We start from the raw sequence: 24,551 nt of genomic DNA on the forward strand, positions 1-24,551 counted from the left end.
CACAAGTTAGCTACTGAAGCTTCATTTCCTCCATTCAAACTTGTCATGTGGAACCATCCAAACTACTGTCACTATGGATAGTTAAGTTACCCAGGAGGCAGAATATAATGAATATCTTATTGAAACTCTTGAAACCATACTGCAGATACTTCCCAATCTGTCCAACAAATGGAATCAAATGGTATTTTTTCTGTTATTTGAACTTTAGCATTGGGTCTGCAAAATGCAGCAGTAGGTGCAGATCCTCCCAAATCTTCATCCTTTTAGCCAAACAATTGCCAGATACAATTGTTACATTTAGGCCCTGCTGTCTGTTATTTCTGCCTGTTGCCTCATGTCCTTTGTGTTGTGAGTAATTTTTATTTTCCTGCATGCAAGAGAAAAAAATCTGTTTACTCTCATTAACAGAATGTTTCATTGTCCTACTACTGAAGAATTCTCATCATTGTTCCTGTAGCTCTTGTACTGAAGTTAAACTTCAAAGGTGATGTATTCAGCGCAGAATGCTATTGCCATATATTTGAAGATTTTCATGTAAATGAAGTTAAAGTTTAATTTGTGCTTAGGATGAGGCCCTTTGGATATTGCCTGAGCTTTATGGGAAAACTTTGTCTCCGATAGCATTCTTAAAGTAGACAAAAATCACATAATTTGGCAACAACATGTTTTATCTTTCTGTGTAATTCATTAAATGTCATATAAATTAAAAATTGTGATTCCAGATAGTAAATCTGCCTGTCTTGTTAATTCACAGTGTTGCATTTAAAGCCAAAATTGTTTGGTAGAGCTGAGTACAGAGGTGGAATATACAACAATTAAAACTGCAAATGCAGCCTGTAAATGAAGAGCTGCTGGGAAACACCAACCTTCAGGGGATTGAAGATGCCTCTAGAATACCTAATATATACCATGTATAACATAACACCAATCTTTGGTCTTATACAGCTCCTTAATTTGAATTTCTTAGGCCCCACACACTGCCACAAATTCCTCTCCTTCTGAACATGAGACTCCTACAAGACAACATGGGAAGTCAATCCCACCACCTATTATGGATCAATGATGGACCCAATGGGATACATGATTTTCAGCCGTTTTGGATTTAAAATAGCCTGGATTTCATTTCTGGAACAGATGAGTTTCCAATTGATTTCACTACCCAACTGCTCAAAATCTGCCTTAAGTTAAAATTGGGCCCAGAGAGATTGTGCAGGAAAGGAGATAACAGTATATTGTGAGCATGCACCTGGTATACCCTTTGTTTGATATTCTTTAAACTTTAGAAAGTGAAAGAGGGTGAGGCAAGAAAGAATGATAAGCTGATTCCATCTGCCTTCACAGCTATGTCACAGGCTGGATCAAATTGTTAAAAATTTTGGTGTCCTATTCAATGCTGAGCTGAGTTTTCAAACCCTTTTCTTTCTCCATAACAACATCTTCCTTTTTTGATTATGTTATTGTTTGATTCAACCTTTGTGAAGTACATTGGAATGTTTTTCTACAGTAATGGTATTATTAGAAATTAAGTACTTGTTGTTGAGGGATCTCTTTACAAAGTAATGTTGTGTAGTGTGCAGCATATTCCTACAATCCCTGAGATTTGACTTGAACTGTATTAAAGCCCCACCCCGATAAATCCAGCCACTGTAATTGTGTCTTCAGCATTCTAATTATATATATATATATTTTTTTTATTCATTCACAGGATGTGGGCTTCGCTGGCTGGGCCAGCATTTATTGCCCATCCCTAATTGCCTTTGAGAAGTTGGTGGTGAGCTGCCTTCTTGAATCACTGCAGTCCCTGTGGTGTAGGTATACCCACGGTGCTGTTAGGGAGGCAGTTCCAGGATTTTGACCCAGCGACAGTGAAGGAACGGCGATATATTTCCAAGTCAGGATGGTGAATGGCTAGGGTGATATTTTCCAAAAAGACCTTGAGAACCTTGGGAGTTTCTTGGTAAATGAGGCTGGAGATGCATTTAATGCCTCCACGTTGAGCAAGGTGGCGAATAGTGGGTTTAGTGATTCCCTGGATATTATCTCAGAGGACTTTCTGGTGCTGTTTAACACCACTTTTACTGAGACCTTTGCCTCTACCAGATATCACACTCAGAGACAGTCTTGTAATGATCAAGCATTGACCTAGGCCTCAGGATTACTAATCCAATGACATCGCCACTACTCCATCATCACTCTGGCGAGTGACTTGGAGGGGAGCTTCCAGGTGCTGGTGTTCCCCATCTAGATGATCATGGTTGTGGATTTGGAAGGTGCTGTCTAAGGAGCCTTGGCAAATTCCTTCCTGCAGATCGCCCCAGCTCCATTGCCCATCAGTCTCCCTGGCAGGCAAGTAGCCTCGGCCGGTGCCAAGCAGCTGACTTAGAACTGATGTGGACCAGGGGAATCCGACTGTTTACTTAAAATAAAGCATCCCAAAAGCCGCAGGTGGGTGTTGACGCAATGTGATTTCTGCCCAGTGCTCTGAATATCAAAGTGAAGAAATTTAATGGAGCAGTGGGAGTAACTATGACTCTCTTTGGAGAGTCAGTTCTGGCTAGTTACCTCTGTGGCGGTTTCATGTGTTTTTGGCTGGCCATAGTGACAAGTCGTGCCTCCCCGCTGGTCCCGCTAGTAACTTCAATCATGCGCACAATCGGCTATTGTTGGCCAAACGACTTCAGAAAAGCACAAGACGACTGTTGATCTGTGTAGATTGGATACTTAGTCTCGCGCCGGTATCAACCTTAAAAGATGGAGCACCCATGCAGTTCAGAGAAGCCCAGATAAACAACTTCCCTGCAGTTGCTTCCATAGCAGCGTGCTATGCAAAATGCCAATACCACACAAGTTCTAACCCTGTATCTGCCAGGCTAACTAAAGAGTCCTCCTTCACTCAGACTGGAGAGGAGGATCCGAGACAAAGAGACAATACTGCCTATCCGATTGAGAACTGAGTCCGGGAGCCAGACCAGAAAGACCAGTAACCCCAACAGACGTTGACAATATCGATGTAATAGAGGAGCCTGGGCTCTCCACTCCACTCACCGGGAAAAGTGATCTATGTGGCAACACAGACTTTCTATAACAGAAAATATCAAATTTCGATCATGGGAACGAAGGCTACTGCCAATGAGGTCAATGATATATCAAGCTGCGAAATATCTGATATGATTACCAACATTGAAGGGGTTATAATCAAGTCAACACAAGACTGAACATCAGCACAGGAAGTGCTACGCACCGACAGGCTGCTATGCAAACTCTGCAACACCCTCCTTCTGACAGTTGACCTATTTAACATACACATGGCTCAAAGGCATCAGGTCAAGAAGATCTGAACCAGGTGCACATGCTTCAATAGAAGCAGAGAATACCAAGCTATTGCATGCCACTATGTGAAATGTAACGGCAATGGGCTACCCATGCAGATGGAGGCTCACCAATACAGTGAGTTCGAACTGAGGTTCACGACCAAGGCTGGACTCAGCCAACACGAGAGGCATAAGCATGCCAATTTGCAAAGTGGGAAATGCCTGGAAACCCAAAAAGCCAAATCCAACCAGGAAGGAGGACCTACAAGTGGTCCGAAGAAGAAACTAATCTTTTTTGAGAACCAGAACTGAGATTTAACAGATGCCGGAACATCAACCAAGAAATAGCAAGCATCCTTAAGACAAAGACCAATAAACAAATCTCAGACAAATGTAGAGTCTTGCAGAGCACCCGGGTGGAGGCCCAAGGGACAACAGCGGACAATCTTGTGGAAGATTTCCCAGAAGCCAAGTCAGAAGGGGAGTCCAGCAGCCCTGATGGGAGAGCCCTACATCCAAAGAGGGTACTTAAATCTCCAGCCAGTATCCCGAGGCATCAGGATGTAGACAACCAACTCACTCAGGCCGACGAACTTATGAACTTTCAGGACAACCCTGGGAGCAGGGCTCTGAGCATTGGGCTAGTGGAAAACTTCACTGAAATGCTGATGGGCAGGGGCAAACCTCCCCCCCCCCCCCCCCACCAGAATGCTAAAGGGCCTCTAAGAGGCCAGGACAGAAATTTAAGGAAAGAAAAGTGCAATGGTAACACCGGTGCAAAGAAAAGACATGCAGCCCAGAAATCACTATTTAGAGTGACTCACCTGCTCTATAAAACCAATAGGCATCAACTTGCCAGACAAATCATGGGGGCGCCATCCACGATTTCATGCCCTCTCACCGGAGAGGAGTTGGAGCAGATTTTTCGTACCAAACTGTCAACACCAAACAATAAATTGAATCTCAGTAAATTCACTAAATACTCCAGCTGAAAGGATGACGGGTCGCTGATGAGGCCAATAGAGGAGGAGGAAGTGAGTGCAGCAATCAAGGGGATCAATAAGAAAAGTGCAACGAGCCCAGACAGGATGAACCTGGGAGCCATCCAGGACATCCACGAGGAAGATGCCACGAGGCTTCCCTGACTTTTCTCTCTATGGCTGAAATCAAGTGTCATCCCAGAGCCCCTCAAAAGGAGTTGAATGGTCCTAATTCCTAAGATCAAGGACCCAGAATGCTTGAAAGAGATTGCTAACTGGTGCGCCATCACTATAAGTCCTATGCTGCTTAGCCTGTTTACAAAGATCATGGCGAAACAACTGAGTGAAGCAGTCTAAATTAACCCAAGGCAGAAGGGTTTCTTAGCAGCAACTTTTGGATGCAATGAAAATATTGCAGTCCTTCAAAATATTATTAAGGGAGCCAAAACTAATCAAAAGGACCTTACAGTTGTTTTTGTCAATCTTGCAAAAGCATTGGACTCTGTTGGACATAAGCTACTCATTAAATCATTACACAGAATGAGTCTACCCATAGACTTCATTTCTCTGGTCAAAGACCTGTACTCCAAAAATACCATGGTAATTGAAGGGACAGAACAAAGACCACCTCAATAAAAATTGAAAGGGGAGTCAAGCAGGGCGAATCCCTATCACCAATTCTATTTACCACTGCATTGGACCCACTGGTGTGCAGCTCCCTGGAGAATGCCAATTCAGGAGGCTCCATGCCCCTGGGAGGCAGAAGAGTCAACTGCTCTGCATTAGCCTTCACGGACGACATTGCCCTTTCGAAGTGACTCCCACACCGGGATGGAATGGAACCAGTCATTTTGCGGTAATACAGGACTGAGAATCAATGTCTCAAAAACTAAAGGTTTCTACTTCACGTGCAAGGGGAATCATGGTAAAAAGCAGAAGCTAATGAGTGAATCCGAATCCTATATTCCCCCCAGGAGACACTAAGAAATACCTGGGTGCCCGGGTAGATCCCTGGACAGATGTTGCAGAAGGGGACTGGGAGGAGAAGCTCAAGATCTGGGTGAAAAGCTTACAAGTAGCAGCCCTCCGACCAGTACAAAGAGTTGAGATCCTAAAGACACATGTCATCTCCAGGTTGTACTTCCACTTGATCCTTTCTGAAGTGTCACAGAACATGCTCATAAAATTAGATCAAATCATCAAGAATGCAATTAAGCAGTTCCCACCCCACGCAACTGATGGTCTCCTGTACTTCAGCAACAGGAACAGTGGGCTCAGCATGCCCAAGCTCGATGTGCAAATTCCAGCTGTGATTCTCTGTAAACGCAAAGCACTTGCAGGGTCCAAGGATGTAGTGATACAGGCGTCATTTCAATGCCGGGACAAGAGCAACACAGATACGTTCAAAGGACTTCGAGAGCTCAAAGTCCTCAAGGAAATCGAAGATCTCCCACAAGAGAAATATGGTTGCACCCCGGAGAAGGAAGACCCCACTGAACCCACCTTGGCAGCTGCGCCCATCTTTGGTAGCCAGGCCCCGACAGGACAAAAGCCGGCAAACAGATATGCAGCGAGGAGGGAGTGGGAATTTGCAAACTGGTTGAGACTCAGAAATCAAGGTGCTGGCATCTCATATTACAAAGATGATAAGATCTCAAATAATTGGGAACAAATCGGCATACTGTATCAAATTGTCTCGGCTTATCAACAAACTGATACTACAACGTAACCTGTATCCAACACAGTCGACCCAAACTCGGGGTCAGCCAAATATAATTAAAAGCTGCCAGAGATGCGAGGCTCCAAACGAATCCCTCGCCCACATCTCTGGATTGTTCCTGTTTGTTAAGAACATGAGACCATAACAAGACCCTAGACCAACTATACCAATATGTCGCCAAGTACGGCTGGGCATCGTACCTAGAACCAAGGCTTATAGCTAAAGATGGCTCCTTAAGGAAACCTGATATCATGTTCAGGAAAGGAATAGAGATCACAGTGATCAACGTCACAGTCCATGACGAGAATGACAACAAGGCATATGAAAAAGCTTGGGAAGAAAAAAGGTAGAAATCAAACACCTTGAAAGGGAGATCATGGAACTGACAGGAGGCTCTCAGCCTATATATTTTGGCTTTGTGCTAGGTGCAAGAGGCAAATGGCTTGAAATGAACAGCAACCTAATGCAATTCCTGAATATACAAAGATACAAATCCTTTGCCCAGCAAATGCCTAGACTAGCAATATCCCTGATGCTCAAAATGCTGCAAATCCTGAGCGACAGGTAATGAGACCAAAGACATCTGTATCACCCAGCTTTGAGCTGATGATGACATACACCAACTCTTGGTGCCTTGATGTTCGAGGACAGCATGTGGTGGGCACCAACTTGGAATGCAAAAATGGCGAAAATGAGTGAAAAAAATCACTTGAGGCAAGGGTAATTAAATAGTGGAATAAATAAAACACAAGCACAGCATATTTTAATTTGGCAGTGGTGGGCAAATCACATAAGTCAGGATAAATCAATGATGTGAGTGAATTAAACACAAGAGGGCATGGTTGTTTTAATCTTACAGTGGCGGGTTTCTGTAACAACACGTTCAAATGATGAATTCTTGCTAATATCCTTTGACAACTAAACAGAACAGCACTCAGTTATATGCTTCTCCTAGAACAGAACAACACGCTTGGTAACTCAGAAGGGTCGGCCCTTAAATCAGTGTGGCACCAAAGCCCCAGTCCTCAATACAACACCTGTGCAGCCTGCGGCCTCCCAGCTGTGGAAACACTAGAGATTTACAAACCATGAACGAGCCATGTAAAGATTCGGGTTAGGCGCTCGCTTGAGTGTTTTCAAAAGGCCAAATGCCTCGTCACCTAATTCTAATTATATGCCAGACAATAATCCCTATGGCAGATTAGATTTTAGTGAAGTGGTGCTCTGCATCTCTCCTGGGAAAGCACATAGGTGTCACCAGCTAAGGCAACAGAGGGTAGGCATTACCTTCCAGGATACATCCAGTAATTTGTTTCCTGCTTTAAAAAAAATGATAGCACAGTACTACAGGCAACCAAGCCACTGTTATCATTTTACTGCCTGGTAGTGGAAGTTATAAACTTGCACAAAGAATAACTGTCATATCAGGTGCATCTTTAGACAGCTGGCTGAGAAATGTTGCAAACATCCCCCAAAGCATCTGGAATGAATCTGAGGCATTAAACATCAGCCAAGTAGTTACTTTTGCAGCCACTGGCAGTGTGCTAAGTTGACCTGCCAATATGGGTTCAGCAGGCTGATCATTCACTGATAGCTTACCTTCTGAATTCACTGCATGTGGGTAGAGTCTGGTCAGAGTGACAGGGTCTGTAAATTCTATCAGCTGAGCATCAACAGATGGCTGCAAGATGCAACATGGATACACTGACAAGCCTCCATCTACTCTTCACCCTCCAAAAGAAGCAAACAAAAGCAATGCCATAATGGTGAAACATGGGGCTGAATTTTCCATTCAGTGGGCAGGCGGAGCTGAAGCTATCGCAGGCCGCACCGCCGTTTTGTGCGGGAGGGCCAATTAAGGCCCGCCCAGTGCATTTCACACTCCTGTGGAGAGTGGGACTTTAAAATTGCAGGGGGCATATACAGACCACCAGGTCCAATGGGGACCCGGCAGTCTGTATAAAAAAAGGCCAGGAAGCCTCCTTTAGGCTATTCACTATGGCCAGCTGCAGGTCGTACCACACAGTAGGCTGTCGTAGAGGAAAGACCAGAGGAGGAGGGCAGGCTGCAGGGTGTGGGCCAGGAGCAGGGCAGGCTGCAGGGTAGGCCAGCGGGGGGCCAATGTGCTCCTCGCTTCTCCGATGACTGCCTTGCTGCCTTTGTCAAGGAGGTGGCAGCATGGCAGGAAGTCCTGTTTCCCCAGGATAGGAGGAGGAGGGCCCCACATGTGACGAAGCGTGCCTGGGAGGAGGTGGCAGAGGTGGTCAGTTCCCGGGACGTGGTATGCCAAACGTGGATCCAGTGTCGCAAGTGCTTCGATGATTTGTTGGGCTCTGGAAGGGTGAGTACCATATTGGCCTTGGCCATTTAACCCAGCAGGTAGCTTTAGCCTTTGAGGGTCCCCCTCCACATCTTAGTGTCGTTACTTCATTGACTCATATTGAGCATTTGACGTACGCTGGGTGGTCAAGCAGATAGTCACCATGCTTACATCAGCCTTAGCGGTTAATGAGAAGATGGGTTCTCCCCCATATGTTGGTCTTCGTCGCACTTGACTAGTCTGGAGGCAACCTGCAGGGGAGGCAGCTAGGCACATACTCAGAATTCCAACACATGTCACATTGATGGTGATGTGATTGTGGAAGGGGAGCCTCAAGGTGTCGTGGCCAAGGTGTCCTCAGCGCCGCACCTAGTTGCACCTCCTTGCCATGGTCGCTAAGACCTGTGTGTTATTGAAAGTGATGGACGCAGAATGTGTCCAAGGTGGCTGTCGGGAGAGAGGGTGGGTGGTTGGGAGCAGCCGTACTATCTTTTGGTGACAGATCACCAGTAGTGTGGACAGGAGCCACTGGAGGCCTCAGATGGGCCACTGTGGTTGGGGTGCGGCGTGCGCGTACAGAGTACGTGAGCGATCAGCCCCAATAAATGGTGTTCTCTGTTCTGCAGGAGAAAAATGCGCACAACATATATGAACGTTCACGCACTGGTGGTGGCCAGGCCCAGCTTCTCATCTTAAGCCGTTTTGAAGAGCAGGCCCTGGAGTTGGAAACCCGCAATGCGCCCAGGTCGGCAGGTGTCAGTAAGGCTGGGGTGGAACGGCCAGGTATTTGAGGGCCACAGTCCCATCCGTTCTGTCTCCCCACCATCCAAACCACTGATGGTTGCTGCAATCGTTAATACAGCAACACAGCTCATTCACAGACTGATACAGCCAGACGTGTGGGTCATACACAAAGGTCCCTCGGCCCTTTCAGGATGCCCATCTCTAGCACCTTCCAAAGTCGCCTTATCCCATTTGTGACCACTATCTCCATGGCCTAACATGCCATGGCATCGCTGCTGCACATCCAAAGACTTATTGCATCTTAGGAGGGTTTTTACCTCCACCACCCTTTCAGCCAGTGCGTCCCACATTACTCTGTCCAAAAGGTCCTCATCATCTCACCAGTCAACCTCATGCCCCTTACCTTAAATAAATGCCACCAGGTTAGTCATCCCTGCGCCAAGGGGAAATGTTGCCTTCTGTCCACCCGGTCTATGCCCCTCATAACGGTATGAAAGTCAATAATGTGACCTGTCAATTTCCTGTGCTCTACGGCAAATATCGCAAGTGTATGCAATGTTTCCTCATAGCTCCAACTCTCCGGGCCAGCATGCATCCTGGTCAGGAACCTCTGCACTCTCTCCGCTTCAATCCCATCGCTCCCATGAAGCGCTGATCACAACTGAATGCAGAAGTGTAGATGTAGCCTTGACAGCGTTTTCTGCACTTGCAACATGACCTCCCTTTTCCTACATTCTATTCCTCGGCTAATAAAGGCAAGTATGGCTTTTACTATGTTAAACACTTTATGTTCCTGTTTCGCTACCTTAACGGACCTGTCCACATGCCCAGCAAGGTCCTTGTAATCTTCCTTACTCTCCACGGTCCTACCATTTCTCCTGTATTCCCGTACCTTGTTTGTCCTGACCAAGTGCATAACCTCACACTTATCCACATAGCATTCCATTTGGCATTCCTTAGGTCATCTGACCAGCCTGTCTGTATCTGCCTGTAATGTTGGGGCCTCCTCCTGACTATTTGCCACCCTACCAATGTTCGTCCTCTTAGGTTCTTGAAGATTGAGCGCATTATGAGCCTGGGGGGGAAAGGGGTGAATTGTGTTACTGACTGAACGCTAACTGATCTACTGTCCTTGTTTTTAATTTCAGCATCACCAGAGCATGGCCGCAATGAGGATATCCAGGTGGCCCCTTCCTCACCTGAGGGGCATCAGTTGTTACGAGCGTCACACATTTTCAGTGAGGCAGGCACCAGCACAGCAACTACCACATCGGTGGGAATTGGAACATCGGCTAGTGTCCTGGGGCACAGTGGAGAGGGCACTTCACAATCGCTGGAGGAGATGGCACGGACAGAGAGTGCTGATGGCGCCAGCAGCCGGAGGACTGCAGGGGACCAGGCACATGCTGAGTCTGGCAGTGATGATTTGCCTCTGGAGAGTCAGCCATGCAGCAGCTGCAGGGTGCGCGGGAGCATCTAGCAGGGTTGCATGAGGATGTGCTTCAGTTGGTCCCTGTGGTGGAGGGATCCAGGCGGAGTGTCAGTGATGGCATGAACCTCATGTCAGAGCATCAGGCTTCCTCCATGGTGACTGTCATGGAGAGGGGCTTCCAAAAGAATAATCAGCTTCTGCTGGGGTTACACTCTGACCTGCAAGCCCTCACAGCGCTACTGGCCACAGGTGGTCATTGGCAATGTGGGAGATGTTCTGGGCACCAACTGACCCAGCTCAGTGCCCATCCATCTGCGGTGAACAAGGAGGTCCAAAGCGACCTCACATCGGCGCAGCAGCTGCCTGTTGTCGCTGTGAGCTCCTCTCAGGGTGCTCTGGATGAGGGCAGCAGCTCGTCCACGCCTCTGCCAGAGACCATTGCATCTGTTGAGGCTGTGACAACTGGGGAGGTGCCAGTTCTGGAACTGGCCACTCCCTCACAGGCGGGGCCATTACAGGCTCCACGGGCCAGAGGACGTCCGCCAAGGTCATTGAGGCCAACAGGACAGCAGAGTCAGCAGGCTGTCTCAGATGCCACTCCCAGCAATGGGGCAGCATCAAGACGTAGCACCGCAAACATAAGCATAAGGCACGTTAGGCACACCACGGGTTTCTCACTGGTGCTTTTCTGTTGGGCCTAGATTAGGGAATTTAGATTTTTTAATGTTGGAACAATGTTTTGTTTTGATTTTTGTGGCACCATATGATGGATGGATGGAAATAAAATCGACATGTGTTATCAAGGCTGAGGGTGTTTCCTTTGTGCTGCATTTGTATGTTTCACAGACATACCATGAGTGTTTGAGTGGACATTGAGGTTTATGTACTATGCCCTTAGTTGCAGCTGATGAAGTGGAAGATGTAGCACTAAGTGCTGCGTATGGATGCGCCAGGCAATGCTGGTCCTGCAGATCCATTTATGTGGAGCTAGCTGAAGGTTCATTGGATTAAAGTATCCTGGATATCCCTGCCTCCTTGGTGTAGTAGTGGGTCGGCGTGCTGCCCCTCATCATTGCCCTGTGCTTCTTCATCCTCTGAACCACGGCTGGAGTCATCATGTGCAGCCGCATTCACTGCATCAAGGTCATCATTGTCCACTGCGTCCCCCCTTTCCAGCGCAAGATTGTGCAGAGTGTAGAATGCTACCACTATCACAGAGATGCGCATCACTGAGTGGTCCAGGCATCGGAAGCGCATCTTGAGAAGACCGATGGCTCCCTCCACCACAGCCCTTGTGTAGCCATGGCTCCTAATATATCGCTGCTTAGCTTCTGTTCTTGAATGGCGGAGAGGCGTCATGAGCCACCTTCTGAGGGGATAGCCCTTGTCACCCAGCAGCCATCCATCCATCCGATCCAGAGCACTGAAGAGCCCTGGCACCTGGGAGTGTCTAAGGATGTAGGTGTCGTGGGAGCTGCCTGGGTACCTTGCACAGACTTGGAGAATCTGCATCCTGTGATCACACACTATCTGCACGTTCATGGAGTGGAAGCCCTTTCTGTTGACGAAGGCACCGGGTTCACCCACTGGCACCTTGATGGCCACATGTGTGCAATCTATTGCAGCCTGGACATGGGGGAAGCCAGCAATGGTTGCAAAGCCTCTGGTTCGCTGTGCCTGACTTGCCTGGTCCCAGCGGAAGTGGATGAAGGTCAATGGCCGTCTGAACAGAGCGTCTGTAACCTGTTTGACACAAGTATGGACAGCTGATTGGGAGACACTGCAAAGATCACACCCGAGCCCTGGAAGGAGCCAGATGCACAGAAGTTGAGGGCAACTGTGACCTTCAGAGCCACTGACATGGCGTGTTCACCCACACAGTTAGGAGAGACCTCAGGCTCAATCAGTTGACAGATGTAGTATACTGTCTCCCTTGACAGTTGGATCCTCATTCGGCACTGCACCTCAGTCATATTGGGGTAGTTGTTTCACCACCTGTATACCCTGGCAGCAGGATAGTGGCATCTTCTCCGGCCCCTTCCACCTTGGACAACCTCTTGGCCCTGCGCCCCTTGTGACTACACCTGGCCTCCCAAAGGTGGCTCCCCTGGAGGCTGCTTGTCCAGTCCTGGCCTCCTCCTTTTCTATCCCTCCCTTCCTCCTCAGAGGAGCTGCCTCCAGTGGAGATGTCAGAACCCATACCCCCAGGCTAAAGGGAGGCCTCCGGAAAGCCGATAAAGATTCCTGACTGCAGACTGCTGAGCTGAAGCTTCCAAGTACAGAAAAAGCTATTGGAAATCGATCTGAACTGCTACAGATCACACAGGCAAGTTTAAAATTTTTTCTGCAATAAATACTTCACATAAAACACTGACAACCCCACTGAGCCCTCATATCCCGCCCGTGGATGAGTTTTATTAAGAAGTCACTTACCTGTCTGCCCGTTGCGCCCGTGCGCCGAGCCAAAGATCGCACGGGCGCCTCAAAATCAGTGTCGATTGCCGAGTTAAGGGCCTTAACAAGCCTTTGAATTAATGGCGGGCGCGTCGCACTTCATTGCGCGCCCGCCCAGTTAAATATCGCGATGGTGCGGGGTGACGTCGGGACACTTGCCTGACATCACTGTGCGCAACATGTGCCCCCCCCGCCCCGCACGTCACCCTGAAAATTCTGCCCATAGAATGGGTCAGGGTGCCAAAAATAGGAAACTTTGCAGAAAGTTCAAGGAAAATGACACATCTAGGGATTTGCCAGGACTTGTAATTTAAACACAGTGGTATTGTGTGGAAACCACATCTGAATTTACCAGTGGAACATGCCTATGTTGTAGGAGGAGGAAATTGAGGCACAATGAAGATCCCCATTAACTGTATCAGTTTGCTTGATTCAGCTGTTATATGTAACGTGAAAGAAAAATCATTGTAGCCAAGAAAAGAAAAATACAGGCCAAAAGTGATTAATAGATTTTTAAAGTTCAAACAACAGAGGAAACTTCAGCAGTAACTGGAACAATATTTAAATTAGAAATCCCTATTGACATTAAATGGGCTAGCAAATATGTACCGCTTAACCTTATATCAACCATATAACATGAAAATTGAAAACATAACTTAACAGCCATCAACTGTGGGAAAAATAAATAGCAATATGAAAATCAGGCTGAAAGAACATGGTAACATTTTAATGTTATTACAGATTTTGCACCTTTACATAAAATCTTGCTTTTAGTGCATATGGCCAGCTCTACTAATTATCTAAAACAGGCTGCTTGTAAGTCAGGGCTGATTTACCCACCGGAAACCACTGCCTTCCCATGCACATTCTAGTGGATACCTTAATCCTCTATTGTCCAATAAACTACTACACAATTGCAACAGTTTTTGTTGACCATTTTGTGTAATAAATTGGATTCTGTACACGTAGGATTGTAATTTCATGTCTGCCAAGAACAAGTTGTAGTTAAGTGCTTTCAGTTTCTTTTGTGAAGATGTAATAGCTTTACATGATATATTGATCTAGATATCTTAGCAAAGTTAAAATTATAAACTACACAAGGATGCTGGTTGTTTTTGGATACAGTCTAGAAACTGTCGTTGGTTGTCCATGGATTATATTATCTTAGATTTTTCACAGCTACTCAGTGCACTGATTCCCCTTTCCCTCTTTTTACTGTTTGTTTAGAGCTGTGCTAAAATGTTTGTTTTCACACTTTCATGGTTGACTGCGTGCAATGAAGCAGCAGAGTAACAATCCTGAGAACCTGTTGTGAACTGAAGCTATGAGTCACTTGAACATCTCATATAGTTCTGCAGAAGCTATTGAAGTTGTTACCTGAGAAATGGAGTGCAGCACAGTAAGGATAGTCAAGTTTACCAGATTCAGGAAGCTCAAATTGAAGGTGTCATGAAGAGGAGGAGTGCAGATTTCAAGAAGAATTTCACATCTTTTTACCAGCTATTTTCAGCAGCTCATATGGCACTAAAAACAATAAATGGCTAACTAATTGTGTGGCCTAACAATGCAATACTGTCCCTCTAAAAAGTTGGACCAAGGTTATTCTGCAGTACTGGCCTTTTCTGTCTTGTCTTGGGTCGCAGCTGAATTTCCCCCAATTACCACTCCAAACGATCTGGGAAAAGTAGCAGTACTTAAGTGCCAATATGAAGAGCACAATAGTACACCTGAGCTGTATGCTGCATAAAGAGGACTACCATGGTTAACTGAAGCTTTCTGACACTTTGGATATCAATTTTTGCTGTTTGCTGCTCTTGGGATTCTGGGTAATTTCCCTGAAATTTATAGCACATACTGGGGAAAGTTCAATCATGTACAATTATGCAGTGTATTTCTAACAAATCCCAAATTATACCAGATATAGAAATTATTAGGAAAATTGTAATCTATATATTACCTGAACAAATTAAGTATAGATTTCTAAGTTATTAAACTTACTTGTACATATAGTTTTATAAACTGTTTTCTATTTTGTATTATTCATCTTTACAACTGGGCCGCATATTAGGCCAATCCTTTAGTTAAATCAGCTATGCCAAGTGACAGGATGTACAAAAAAAGTTTAAATCATTCAAATTATGTTCTGATGATCACACAACTGTTCTGATGAGAAAGTTTCATACAGATTGTTTGTTGGTCTTCCAGCAGTCATGGACTCATCTTTGTGATAAATGACGTTTGGCTCTTTTTCCTGGCAATTGAAATGCTCCCATATCATTTCTCAAAACAAATGAAGAGGAAAAATGGCATCACCGCTGCTGGTGAAATGAAAACCATATTAAACCAACACAAGCTAGGCAAAATCTTTTCTAAAGAAGTTCTGATTTCCAATCCCTCCATTAGCAAACAGCTTGCAGCATTTTGTTTAAAACTGGAATGAACTTTGTCTCAAAGGTTTAGCTGAAATGTACATCGAAAGACATAAGTATACTACATTAAATCTTATCCTGAGCAGTCTTTTCTGAATAATTAACCACCCCACCTCTCCACCTCAATCTCCCCACCTCCCAAAACCCATCCCCCACAACCACTGTCATCACACTCTCCTCCATTTCTGAAAGCACTAACACATGCTTGGGTACAATCCTACAGGCACCAGTTACCTTCCATCACTCCACCTAAATCTTTATTCTTCATGAATGAGCTTAGCAATTGGATGTTAATGACTTATTTTACATTGCCACAGCTGATTTTATTCCTCACTTCCCACACACACATGCACATGTTTTCCAGCAGAGGTCACTGGTATCAATCAAGAGCAGAAACCCTACACCAATTATTTTATGCCAACTGATATATCAGTGAGCTCTAACATACACATCTCAACACAGCCACCTATGCTGCTCTGGTTTTTATGGATAGTTGGGCAGGTGAATCATAATCAGAGCTAAAACAAATCAACAGCAGGACTTTAAATGTAATAAATATTACTCAAGATTGTTGCAATTGTTCCTTAAAGTGTGTCACATAACATACACTTTAAAAGGACAATACTGCTAAAATTTAAGGGAGTAGCTCACAAAGTCCTACCCCATTCCAACTGGTCTTAAAACCAGCAAACTAATAAAAGTAAATAGAAAAACAAAGTCAACTCCAAAGGCTAAAAACAAAAATTAAAGGTAGTTATCACTGGTCACAGAAGGCATCGAATGACCTCACTTGAACAGTACCCAAGAGAACTGACACTAAAAGTATTTCTCAGCAGAACACTATTATTAATCTGCAATATTTTTAATGATTATGAAAGAACTGAAAAGTTGTTCAAAACAGTGAAAGGTTTAATATATCAAAATACACAAATCAGAATGTTAGGTGTAAGAAAGGAAGCCAGGTGGACCTTTTTCACCATTACAATAATAAGATTTTGGGTAGTTTTATGAAGGAAAACTGTATAAATGGGTTAAAAAGTCAACTTGATGTGCTTCTGGAGAGAGATTTGGTAGGAAGTTATATGGGCAATTAAGACCACACAAATGGTGCAAATGGAGAGATTGGAAATTGGAACTTCTTTAGACTTGATACGGCTAAAGGAGCTTTCCTGCTTCCAAACGTGCCTGTGAACTTAGATAGACTGTACTCACAATGCACTCCAAATCCCATTTGGAGACAATTTTGCCTTTTTCCCATTATTTAGGCCTAATTGATTCCACGAGTGGATTCATGATAATTACATCCTGCTAATAGTTGGTCCTGTACATATTCAACAATTTGTTTTTATATATTTTTATAACAAAGATTTTTTTCCCCTATCTCTCCCGCAATTATACCACTAATGCTGGAGTTGCAACAAGAAAACAGAATTGTGGCACTTTTCATTTCATTAGGAACTAATCTCCATCCGGTTGCGGGGGGACAACCTATGATGATGCCTGTCAGATGAAAGGTTGACTGCCTCCAAAAATCCACTGCTGGATGAAATTAGTTATTATAATGAGTATGTTAAACATCTGTTCAGACTGAATCACCAATGTGATCAATGCACCTGCAACAGGTTGAGATTTATTTAAGCAATAATGGACATGTGTCTAGCTAAATTGAAGACAGGTTCTTCTCAATACAGGACATGGAATACGCACATGTTGTATACCAAAAGGACACCTGAGTGCATCCTAAAGTTTTTGTTAACTTTCCAAACCATAGTTTTATTTGTTGTGTAGTTTAGGAAGTGCTGGAGGAAGCCATTGTGGGACGTCTGGGCTTCAGGGCAGTCCCTTCATGGAATCGATTCCTGAGTCGGCGATACGCCACTTCAGATGCCTCATGCAGCCTGTACTGGTTGTGTTTCTCCTTTTGGCATTAGCACTGCAGTTAAACTTCCTTTTTCTCTTGGTAGGGCAGGCACATTTACCACAGGTTGATTTCTGCAGGCAAATTGCTTTAGCCCCATATCACCAGTAAAGAGTATGGGTCTTGCTCCACCTCTTAGCAAATGATGATGTTCCCTTCGTCATTTTCAGTGCTGAGCACCAATCAAACTACCTTAATGATTAATAATTATGTGATATTGTAAAAAATTCACCCATATGGATAAACATATGACAGGGGTTAACCAGCATTCAATAGTAATGATTTTACTTTTGACAATCAATCTTCAAGTCTTCTTAAATCTGAGATTTTTAAGGTTGATAAAATTTGCCAACAGGTGGATTTTAAGTTTATTAAAATTTTCTAACAGGTTACTGTTTTGCTTTAACTGCAGTTTTTTTTTAGTTATTAATAGAGTGCAGACTGAGCACTTCTCAATCTGGTGCTTTCAAGGATGCTGAATGCCATTTCTGGAGATATCATGCAGTTTCTGGAGTTTTTCTCCTCTATATATTAAGTGACATAACAAGGTGCAGCTGCCGACAGCTCACAAATTTGGCCTTGATGGTTGGTGGGAGCACTACAAGCTCTGCTGAAATTGTACTGAGGTACCAACAGGCAAGTAAGACCAAAACACTTACATGTGCTAACCAGAAAGGAGCATGCAAAGGAATTTGAAATTTTCCTGCCTGTGCTGTTGCAAACATTTAATATGCTTTCTTCACTGTGCATTTGACGCCCCCTCCAGTTACCTTAATGTCATTGTATGCAATTAGATACGTAAAGCCCTTTCTTTGCGTCTGTCCTTTCCCCTCTTCCTAGATTAATTGAGTACAAAGGATTGTTACCATCTTTCCCATACATCAAGGTTACACATACAGTTCTTCAAATCTACTAAGATTTTTATTTAAGCTACCAAATATGTTTAAAGCATTAATGTCATTCATAAAATGTAAGGAAGTAATGCTCAGAAACAATATAGTTTAATTTGAATTCAGTAAAAAGCATATTAATATTTTATAATATTAAATATTTTGAGATATATGACTCCAAATAAATCTAATCTGGAATGAACCATAATTGCAGGAAGATTTAACAATGCACTTAATCTGGTAGTTAAACTTATTCTCAGGACTATCAAGAGATTCAACATTTAACAGGTGCTCTTCTTTTCCTGCTTTTCTCTGTCAACAGCATACAGGATCTTTGAGTTTTTTTATGTTGACTATTTCTTATAACACAGTTAAATAACTGAATTGATGTTACATCTTTCACATCTTTCTTCTCATACAGACGTTGCTACTCCACACTCAACCCTTCGGGCAGAGTCGTTCCAGATTTGCACTAGGTGCGGTAGAGGGTGGGATAAAGGACATTTTACCCGCTGGCCGCAATGGCGGCTTGTCATCCATACCATCCCAATCCCACCTCATTAATCATGCATTCCCGGGAAACATGCCGGGGCCTTCGGTTCGCTCGCTACACTGTCACCTCGCTGCTTCCTCACGCCAGGCGCCATATTTAAAGTGCAGCTGCGCGCACACCTCTCAGTGCTTCTAGCCCAGGCCTGCTGCAAAGAAGACATGGCCCTGAAAGCAAGAAGACTGCAGTCCCCCAATTCAGTGACGCTTCCCTAGAACAGATTTTGGAGGACTGCTACAATGTCCTCTACCCCCATTCTGGGCGAAGACCAGCAAGCAAGGTGACAAATCCAATATGGGAGGCGGTGGCAGCAGTGGTCAGTGCCAACGCCCTGCAAAAGAGGACAGCCACCCAGTGCCAAAAGAGGATGAATGATCCCCATTTCGCCAGGGGTAAGTCACTCTCCTCATTGCTCTCAACTCACACACTCGCAAACCCATCACACATTCACAAGGCCTTCACTCACTGCCAGCTCAAGGGACATCACCACTCACTCTCTCACACACGCAACTTCATTGTCCTCAGCCCGTTCATGGGACCACTCACCATCCACACAGACCAGGCATACTTATCATCTGGCCTGGTAGGAGTGCTGCTGACACTCTCTCCATCTGTATTCATGCAGGACGAGCTGGCACACAACAAAAGGGTGAGGTTGCCGACTGGTGGGGGAATGCCTTAAATCAAGGTCTTCATGGACTTTGAAAATAGAGTGATTCAGCTGGCCAGTGAAGATCTGGACTGTGATGACGGTGAGGTCCACAGTGCTCAACCAAGTGAGGATCCAGCAGTGCAACATCCATCAGACAACTATGCTATGAGTGATGTGTCCTGTTTCACAGGCCACTGCCATGCACTAATTATCTCCCCTTGATTTCGCAGGCACAACTGGGAAACAGCTGAGAGAGTCCATGGCCCAGGTCCTCGACTCAAGCTCTGAAGACACCTCAGAAGAGGAATCTGCTGAAACTCTCATTGAAGACCCATCACAGCGCTTACCCACACCCTCCACCAGTGCAGAGACAAATACCTTGTTGAGACATAGCTTTAGAGTAGCCTTGGGGTCACAATCTGGTGAACACATCACACTGTCTGATCCACAGCAGGGAGTAGCAGGCACTTCCCAGGTTTCCGGCACTCGGAGGACTGCTGAAGGCCAGAAACAGAACTCCGAGTCAGATGATGAGCCTTTGGACTCGGTCATACGTCAGTTGCTGGAACTGCAAAGGCAAGATCAGGAACATCAGGAAGAGGTGTCCGCTGCACTCCTCAGATTGTGAGGCACAATGGAAGCCTTCAGTCTGTGCTGATAGTGCCAACATGCCAATGCATCAAGGTCAACATTGGTAGGATGGCAGCTGCCTGGAAGCCTTGGTCCAGGACATCAGTCCTCCACTGCTGCATGAACTGAACTCCATTGCTGATGCCATATTTTGCCAGTGTAAACATGAGAGTGGTGTGTGGCAGCTCAATCTCACTCCAGCTTCCCCTTCTCTTCAAGGAGTCAGCCAGGGCCCTTGGGCACCCATAGGGATGAGGATCAGCAGGTGCACACCCCGGGGCCATCCAACCTCTTGGATACACTTGTGCACGGAGGCTTGTGATACCCCACAGAGGTCACCTGTGGAGCCCTGGAAGGAACCACTGGTGTAGAAATTGAGCTTTCATGGCCACTGGCAGTGGATGCACTCCATGACCCCATGGAGCAGGTGGCAGATGTGACTAACCAGTTCCCTGGACATATGCAGACTTCAGCATAGAAAATTCCACCTATGCTACCATCAGTCCTTTCACATGACCTTCATTTTTTTATATGGGATGTGGGCATTGCTGCACTGACAGCATGTTATTTTATTCCCAATTGTCCTTGAGAAGGTTGAGCTGCCTTTCTTGAATTGCTGCAGTCCATGTGCTGTTAGGTAGGGAGTTCCAGAATTTTGACCCAGCAGCAATGAAGGAATGGCGATCGAGTTCCAAGTCAAGATAGTGTGTGGCTTGGAAGGGAACTTGCAGGTGGTAGTGTTCCCAGAGACTTGCTGCCCTTGCTGTTCTAAGTTGTCCAGTTTGCAGGTTTGGAAGGTGCTGTCAAAGAAGCCTTGACAAGCTGCTGCAGTAGATGGTGTACACTGCAGCCACATTGTGCTGGTGGAGAGGAGACCAGTATTTAAACTGTTTGATACAGGGGGCCCTATCACACTGATTGCTTTGTCCTGGATGATGTCAAGTTTCTTGATTGTTGTTGCAGTCATTCAGGCAAGTGCAGAACATTCAATCACACTCCTGACTTATGTGTTGTAGGTGGTGGAAAGGATTTGGGGTGGCAGGAGGTGAGTCATTTGCCACCGAATACCCAGCCTCTGACCTGCTCTTGTAGCCTCAATATTTATGTTGCTGGCCTAGTTAAGTTTCTGATTAATGGTAAGCTCCTGGATGTTGAAGGTGGGGATGTAATGATGGCAATGCCATTGAAAGTCAAGGGGAGGTATTTATACTATCTCTTGTCAGAGGTGGTCATTGACTGACACTTGTGTGGTACAAAGCCTACTTGCCACATATCAGCCCAAGCTTAAATGCTGTCCAGGTTTTGCTGTATGTGTGCATTGACAGCTTCATATCTGAGAAATTGTGAATGGACTATAACATTGTGCAATCAGTGAACATCCCCACTTTTGATCTTATGATGAAGGGAAGCGTATTGATGAAGCAACTGAAGATGGTTGGGCCTTAGACACTGTCCTGATGAACTCCTGCAGCAATGTGCTAGGGCTGTGATTATTGGCTTCCAACATTCACAATCATCTTCATTTGGCAAAGTCATTGTTAGCTGTCGATTCAGGGGTGATGTCTACTCAGGGTCGCGAATTCCTACTGAACAGACCAATTTTCAACCCACAGATCTTTGGACATATGGACAGGATGTCCCACAGGGTAGTGGGATCCAGGGCGTATGATTTGCTTCCTTTTCTTTCTTTCTCCAACATGTTCTTCCTCATTGAGGCATTTGGACTTGAAGTATGATGCAGTTTGATGGACATGTTGATGCCATCCTGAATGATTGGTGACAAGTTCCTCCCAGTCATTAATGTCAATGCTGCCATGCATCAAGGAGAGCTTGAGAATATCTTTGAAGTATTGTCATTGTCCTCCCCTGGAACACTGGCTATTTGAGAGTTGAGGAAATAGGACCTGGCAGGGGAAACGCTTTTTGGCCAGTCCAGTCCATCAATGTTGATTTTGCAGGAGTTTTGCCTGAATGCTTGTGGAGCTGGCTTCAAGAAAGACAAGTTGCAAAATGTAATGCTTTCTTTCTTTAACCACAAAATTGGTGATCCCACAGAATATGGTTCTCCTGCCAGAAGAGAGTGGAACAGCCTATTTTTAGGGCACTTTCTCTAGGTGCTTCCCCATTTGGCTTGAGTAGGGGGTATCCTGAAAACGACAGTTCAGTCACAGATGCTGCTGCCCAAAGACACATTTGTCCCAACACAGATGTCCAACAACATTCATGCACCTGTCACCTATGTTCAGATTCTTGACCAAGGGCTCCCAGGTCCCTGTCATCAATTCTCTATCACCATAGGACTTGGCAAATGAACCCTGGGTAGAAGCCTGTCATGATTTTGGGTGGGATTTTCCATGCCTGCTGGCATTGGGCGTGCCCAGCAGCATGAGCAGACAATATGGCGAGAAGGCCAGAAATCGGTTTCACAACGTCGTGAAACCAGTTTGCGATTGTTTGCTCAGCCCATTGATAACCGGCCATGTTTCCTGCCTTCAGATGTCGGGAACTGCATTGCAATAAATCTGTGTATTATTATAAGGCCAGTCCGCCGAAATCATTTCCCCAGCCACACTGTATCATCCACCCATGTGACCGCAGGCCGACATATTTCACAAAAGCATATAAAAGCCGTGCACTTGGCAGGCTGCACTTCAAGGGGAACTCAGAGGCGAGTGCACAGTAATGTTGCGCAGCACTCACCCAGGACTTCAAGGTGGAAGTCCGTTAGAGGTGGTGGGAGCAAGGGCTGCCCTGTGGTTGAGGCGACTTGGGAGTGTGGGCAAGGGCTGCCCTGCGGTTGATGGTAGCGCACAAGCACATGAGGGGTAGATGAGGGAATCAGTCATGCATTAGTGAAACCTTGTATAAAGTGACCATTCCTTTGCAGCTGAGGCAGTTCAGGTGCAGCCACATTTTCATGCGTGGAGTCGGGTCTCTAGTTTATCTGCCCTCTCAAGCAATGCAGAGGCACGGAAGTGTCACCAAGTGCTCCAGAGCTTTTCACCCCTCGGGCACAGACTGCAAACTAATGAGCATTTTAGTGGGCTGCAGAATAATTGGACGACTGGGCACATTGTACAATCTCCTTGCTAAAACTGGCCATGGAGCAGTCACTGGTGGCTGCTCACAGCCCCTTGCAATGTCATCATTCATGTTTGGACAAGTGTCCCCCATGGTTCAAGCTAACAGCGCAGCCTTGCAGTGCGGGTTAGGTGGATGCCTGCACCTGAGCTGAGAGCACAGCATGCAGTCCCGTGGGCAAAGCTGCCGTCAATCAGTCAGGTGAAGTGGGGTGGAGGTGACTGGGGTTTCAGGCAGCCATGCAGCATACTAAACTCTGCCCATCCAATTGGTGGCCAGCACTCTCCAGGATGCATTAAGGGGCCTTCAGACTTAACCAAGAGAAGTTCTTAGTATACCTACCCTAACCCACACATCTGTTTCATCCTGCAGGATCATGAAACTTGGTGAACTAGCTGGATGCCTTGTGGTGTACAGAGGGTGAAGACGACAGAGAAGAGAGCAACTGAGGTGCCTGACTGTGCAGAGGGAGGAGCAGCACCCTCAGGAAGAAGGGGAAGCTGGAGCTACCACACGCACCGTTGAAGAGCCGCAGCAAGCTGTTGCTGGTTGGCGCTGAGCTACTTCCAGGGTCTAAAGACACCGTCTTTCATTACTGCAGTTGACCGACAATAAGTGTTGCCAAAGACTGCCCATGTCGATGGAACTGGCCAGTCACATCTGCCAGCTACTGCAGAATTTGGCACCATGTGGACGTGAAAGTGACTGCTGCACTCAATTTCTATGCCAGTGGCTCCTTTAGCTCCTCTGTGGGATCTCTCAAGCCTCCACCCACAAATGCATCCATAAGGTCATGCGAGGGCACACAACCTTGTGCATTTGGCCTGAGATCAAGAGAGCTAGGATGCAAGAGTGCTTCTGCAGTTCTGCACATACATTCCAGGGAGTGTTCATGACTCCTTCATTTCTCAGTCAGTTACAGATCCCTGACATCTTCCAGGGTCCACAGAGGCTGCAGGGTTAGCTCCTCAAGGACAAGGGCTACCCGCAGAGGCTGTGGCTGATGACACCCATGCAGTGGCCTCAGACTGCAGCAGAGCGAAGGTGTAACGAGGCTCATGCTGCAACTCGTACCAGCAAATCATCAGGATGCTGAAAATGAGGTTCTGGTGCGTGGACCAGTCTGATGGAGCCCTGCAATATAGTCCACAGAGGGTGTCACACATCGCAGTCACCTGCTGCTCCCTTTACAACCTGGCACTGCAACAGGGAGAGGAGTTAGCTGAGGAGGAGATAGAGGGGCTGGAGGTCTCCTCCAATGAGGAGGATGTCAATGGTGATGAGGGTGAAGAGGTCCTCGAAGATGACAATGATGATGATCAAGTCCTCACACTGGCTAGCTGAGGCGAGTGCACTCGGGAGGCCCTCATAGCCGCTAGATTTGTGGAAGACGATGATGACATGCAGTGAGGAGACACCGTAAAATCATCACATTACATC

At 45.9% G+C, this 24,551-nt stretch overlaps 1 pseudogene; it reads right to left on the reverse strand.

The window, feature by feature from the left end:
• Nucleotides 1–17,179: 17,179 nt before the first annotated feature.
• On the reverse strand, nucleotides 17,180–17,472 carry LOC121290882 (annotated as a pseudogene).
• Between the last annotated feature and the right edge of the window lie 7,079 nt (nucleotides 17,473–24,551).

The sequence above is a fragment of the Carcharodon carcharias genome, chromosome 18, assembly GCF_017639515.1.
Source record: "Carcharodon carcharias isolate sCarCar2 chromosome 18, sCarCar2.pri, whole genome shotgun sequence".
NCBI classification, from domain to species: domain Eukaryota; kingdom Metazoa; phylum Chordata; class Chondrichthyes; order Lamniformes; family Lamnidae; genus Carcharodon; species Carcharodon carcharias.